Raw genomic sequence first — 6,043 nt, forward strand, 5'->3', positions numbered from 1 at the left:
CAGCAGCAGCACGACGGCGTGATGATGGTGGAGAGGCAGTACTCCGACAGGGCTTCGCCAAGCACACAACGGAGGAGGAGAGGTGTTGGGGAGGGGAGGGGCTGCGCCTTGGCTTGGGTGTTCAGCCCTCCCCTCACCCCTCTATTTATAGGGGAAGGGGCAAGGGGGGCCGGCCCCTCTAGATGGGATCTAGAGGGGGGGCGGCGGCCAGGGAGGGGGGACTTGCCCCACAAGCAAAGGGGGCGCCCCCTCTAGGGTTCCCCCCCCCCAACCCTAGGTGCATGGGCCCAAGGGGGGGTGCGCCCAGCCCTCCAGGGGCTGGTTCCCTGCCCCACTCGGCCCATGTGGCCCACCAAGAGGGGTGGCCCCTCCCGGTGGACCCCCGGAACCCCTCCGGTGGCCCCGGTACAATACCGATATGCCCCCGAAATTTTCCGGTGTCCGCATGACAACTTCCCATATATAAATATTTACCTCCGGACCCTTCCGGAACTCCTCGTGACGTCCGGGATCTCATCTGGGACTCCGAACAACATTCGGTAATCACATACAAGTCTTCCTAATAACCCTAGCGTCACCGAACCTTAAGTGTGTAGACCATACGGGTTCGGGAGACACGCAGACATGACCGAGACGGCTCTCCGGTCAATAACCAACAGCGGGATCTTGATACCCATGTTGGCTCCCACATGCTCCTCGATGATGTCATCGGATGAACCACGATGTCGAGAATTCAAGCAACCCCGTATAATATTCCCTTTGTCAATCGGTACGTTACAAGCCCGAGACTCGATCGTCGGTATCCCAATACCTCGTTCAGTCTCCTTACCAGCAAGTCACTTTACTCGTACCGTAATGCATGATCCCGTGACCAAACACTTGGTCACTTTGAGCTCATTATGATGATGCATTACCGAGTGGGCCCAGAGATACCCTTCCGTCATATGGAGTGACAAATCCCAGTCTCGATCCGTGTCAACCCAACAGACACTTTCAGAGATACCTGTAGTGCACCTTTATTGTCACCCAGTTACGTTGTGACGTTTGGTACACCCAAAGCACTCCTACGGTATCCAGGAGTTACATGATCTCATGGTCTAAGGAAGAGATACTTGACATTGGAAAAGCTCTAGCAAAACGAACTACACGATCTTGTGCTATGCTTAGGATTGGGTCTTGTCCATCACGTCATTCTCCTAATGACGTGATCCCGTTGTTAATGACATCTAATGTCCATAGTCAGGAAACCATGACTATCTGTTGACCAACGAGCTAGTCAACTAGAGGCTTACTAGGGACGTATTTTGGTCTACGTATTCACACGTGTATTACGATTTCTGGATAATACAATTATAGCATGAATAAAAGACAATTATCATGAACAAGGAAATATAATAATAATGCTTTTATTATTGCCTCTAGGGAATATTTCCAACACCTTTTACTCACCATTATATGCATCGATATGACTTAAGTTTTGGCCAAGATGGGTTGCCTGGCTCCTGTGCTTACCCCTACGTTCCTGATTGTTCGGCTAGGAGGTAAAGGGAGCACCTCTGCGATTGTTACTGCCGGGTCAGCCGGATGTGTACCTCAGACTGGGTGAAGCCGATGGCTAGCATTCTTAAGGGAATATTCGGTCGGTGACCTGAAAGATGATTTATTACTTATTTATTTATCTGCCCCCAGATGCTTTTTATGCTCTTTTCGCAGTCCGGACATGCACTTTAGGGCATGCCTCCCAGGGAAAGGAACCCCTAACGGAACTATTCTCCCTGGAAGATGTTTCTTACTAACGATGTAATATAACATAGCTAGTTGGGCACTTGTCTGATAAAGCACTTATGACCCCTACGCCTGGTCTCCATGCATGCCCTGGTTTTTGTATAACCGTGAGGGTATTCGGACACACTCCGGACTGTTGGGTCCCGAGGTTGAAGCGAAAAGGTCCGCAAAGACAAACGATATACAATCCGGCTAGAAGGCATTTTACATGTCATTTAAATTACATCGTCAAACTGACTGATTGTACTCCTCTTCAATCCCATCTAACAGGCTGTCTAGTTTACAGTCCCGTTGGGAATATTTCGCGGCCAACTCTACTTGGCCGTACATCGGGCTCACGGGGATCTCCTTCCCATCGGGCCCCACAGGTCCGACCTCGGCCATGTGGTTTGGATCAGCCTTCGTGTATTGCGTATTCACCATGGCCCAGGCCTCCCTGGCGCCTTGCCGGCAGGCCGATATCTTCCACAGACGGAAGCGCTACTGTACTCCCTGAAGCTTCTCAGCAAGCCCTCCAAGACCCTCGTGTAGGGAGACGGAAGGCCATAAGGCCTGAACGACGCCGCTCATCGCCTGCCGGACATGTTCATGCAGTTGCAGCTGCTCGGGAAGAAGGTCACCCGTGGAACCAGGCATTTCCTCCGTGTGACGACCCGTGAGCACACCTACAGACACATTTCTGTCAATCGACTTCCTCGCCGAACTCTTCTTTTCAAAAGAGTTTGCTCAAGCACTTACTATAAATGCCGCGACGAAGCCGCTGATTCTCCTTTACGGAGTTAGATAGCTAGACCCGAACACCTTTTAGTTCTTCGCCCAGCTGGGTGTTGGCATCTTGGAGTTTGTTCCTCTCCTGCTGCACCCTCATAAGCACCTTCTCGCCAGCCTTCAGCTGGCGCAGCAGATGTTGCTTGTCCGGATCTAGTCCGGCACCCTCTGCAATATTATTGTCAGACTATACACACACACCGCACTTCATAAACTACTTCTCTTTTCGAAATATGAATTACCAGAGGGGGTCTCTGTGTCTCCCCCGGCAGCGGCTAGTGCGGCCTCAAGTTAGGCCTTGCATTCTTGAAGCTCCTGGGACAGGTGGGTATTCTTCACTGTAAGATCCTGCATAACAAATGATCCTTAAATCAGTTAGTTTAACTATTTTATGTCTTGGGGGCTACTGGCATATATAACTATTAAAATTCCTCACCCGTATGTCTTTTACATACTGCTCCGTGGCTCTGGTTAAACCATCTTGAGCAGCACGGAGGTGCGCATCTCCCGCATTAAAGGCATTCAATGCCTCTGGGGAGAAACACGCGTCACGAAGAACTGTCCGACGGAGCCTGTGATTCATGGCGCTCCCCACCTCAGACCTGGTGGCGGACAACCTGTCGGCATCCTCCGTTGGAGGAGCATCCGGCTCGCGCCTTGCGCTCGCCTCCCCTCCGGACCAGGCGTTGGAGCCTGGCTGGCGGAGGCTTGGTTGGCAACCTCTCCGGGCTCAGTCCGGCGAGCGTTCTTTCTCCTGGAAGAATCATGAGCATTAATATACCCCCCAGGAGTCTTTCCCTTAAAGACAATGGTGCGACATACCTTTGCGGCGATGTTTCAATTCGCGCCGCACTCCTCTTCCGCCTGCTGGGCCGCACTGACCCTGGTTGGTCAGTCGCCGCGGGCTCGGCTTCCCGCTGTAAAGGCACCTCCTGCGAAGCACCGTTGGTACACGGTGGTCAGAAATAAGCATTAAAAAGTAATGGTGTCAGGACTTCGGTCGTACTCACCTGGGAAGCCGGAGATAAACCGGGGTAGCCAGCCGTAATAGCGACTAGAGCATTGTCTATGCTGAGCTGGTGGAACACCCTGTCAATCCATTCCACCATTATGTCCGGATCCTCTCCGGAGGCCGGGTCAAGGGATCTTCCCGGATCCTCGGGTTGTGGAGTCGGGCTTTCTATGCCCTCCACATCCCGGCGCAGTTCCTGCGTCGAAATCATAAAGTAAGACACTTATCTTTGAAAGCACGGATCGGATACATAAACGTCCGCTTACCCAGCTCCGAGGGTTATTCATGGAGAATCCATTCAATGGACTTGTGCGGAGGAAGTCCTCCCTCTCCCCCTTGTACAAGCCGGACAGGATCTTCACCAGATCGGCGGCCGATCCCGGCCCCTTGCGGCCATGACGGATGGCGTCATTCTCCCTGTTGAAATCCCACATAGGGTGGCCCCTATATTGGAGCGGCTGCACCCCTCGCATAATGCATGTGGCCATGACTCCAATCATGGTCAGTCCGGAATGGGCCAGTAACCTTATCCGGCCCATCAGATATTGGACGCTCCTATCATCCTCCCGTCGAGGGCTCCGCGGGCGCCAACTCAGGCGTTTTCTCATAGGAGCGTTGCTAAACTCTGGGAGGCCGATCCGAACTGGATCCGGCAGCGGGGCGTCTTCCATATATAACCATTCCGAAGGCCAGTCTTCGGATGACTTCTTCGGGGTTTCGGATAGATATCCGGTCCCGGCGATGCGCCATATTTCGGCTCCGCCCACTTGATATATCGACCCCTCGTGAGAATGGGTACAAGGCAAAACAATCTCTTCCATAGTGCAAAATGGGGCTTGATGCCCAAGAACAGCTCGCAAAGAGCTACAAAGCCCGCGATGTGCAAGATGGAGGCAGGTGTGAGGTGGTGAAGTTGGAGTCCATAGAACTCCAGGAGCTCCCGGAGAAACGGATGTATGGGAAATCCGAGTCCCCTTATTAGGTAGGGGACGAAGCATACCCACTCTCCTTTGGAGGGATTGGGGACGCTCTCCGCCTGCTTCCCGCCCTTGTAGGTGGCCAGTCCGGCTCGAACCGGAACCATAAAGGCTGGGGAAGATATCCCTCTGCTTGGAGCGTCACTAACTCGCTATGCGGGACTAAACATCTCCTCCAATCTCCTGGCTGAGGACTGGGAGCGCAAGAGGAGGAGCCGCGTCGAATGTCCATGTTGGAATGGATTTTTGTCGGATGTGCTTCGATGAGAACTTGCGGAAGGAGGATGGTGTGATTCGGATCTGGATCCTCGCCTCTCTTATAGGCAGCTTATTCATGCAGCTAGGGGGTAAAATGTAAAAATACCCTGGCTTTTTGCATTCATATGACACGTGGAAGAGGGCCATTATTGGACGTAGAAGCCAAGGAGCGCAGCATTTATAAGGAAACCGGACACTGTTCGGTAAACACATGGAATATGGAGGAGAACCCGCCTTGCAAACGCCGAAGACAATATACGCGCCGGACTCGTCGTCATTGAAGCCTGGTTCGGGGGCTACTGAGGGAGTCCCGGACTAGGGGGTGTCTGGACAGCCGAACTATCATCGTCGGCCGGACTCCAAGACTATGAAGATACAAGATTGAAGACTTCGTCCCGTGTCCGGATGGGACTTTCCTTGGCGTGGGAGGCAAGCTTGGCGATACGGATGTGTAGATATCCTACCATTGTAACCGACTCTGTGTAACCCTAGCCCTCTCCGATGTCTATATAAACCGGATGGCTTTAGTCCGTAGGACGAACAACAATCATACCATAGGCTAGCTTCTAGGGTTTAGCCTCCTTGATCTCGTGGTAGATCTACTCTTGTAATACCCACATCATCAATATCAATCAAGCAGGACGTAGGGTTTTACCTCCATCAAGAGGGCCCGAACCTGGGTAAAACATTGTGTCCCTTGTCTCCTGTTACCATCCGCCTAGACGCATAGTTCGGGACCCCCTACCCGAGATCCGCCGGTTTTGACACTGACAATGGGCATGATTTAGCTCTGCAGCCGGACAGTGCCCTGGAGGCCGCACACGAGTCCGCTCCGACCCTCAATTCGGAGCCGGCTGCACAGATCGAGGACGGGTGGGTAGACACCGCCTCGGGGGCTGAAACCTCTACAGCGATGGAGCCGAATACTGACCTTATCCCTTGTGAAGCTTGTGACTCCGAGGTGTCGGACTCCTCGCCGGACTCCGAACCTCCCGCGCCCCCTCCAATCGAATCCGATTGGGCGCCGATCATGGAGTTCACCGCTGCGGACATCTTTCAACACTCACCTTTCGGCGACATCCTGAGTTCGCTAAAGTATCTCTTGTTATCAGGAGAGACCTGGCCGGACTGCGGTCAGGACGGTTGGGATGCGGACGACGAAGAAATTCAAGGCCCACCCACCACCCACTTAGTAGCCACTGTCGACGATCTAACCGACATGCTAGACTTCGACTCCGAAGAC

The sequence above is a fragment of the Triticum aestivum genome, chromosome 5B, assembly GCF_018294505.1.
Source record: "Triticum aestivum cultivar Chinese Spring chromosome 5B, IWGSC CS RefSeq v2.1, whole genome shotgun sequence".
NCBI classification, from domain to species: Eukaryota; Viridiplantae; Streptophyta; class Magnoliopsida; order Poales; family Poaceae; genus Triticum; species Triticum aestivum.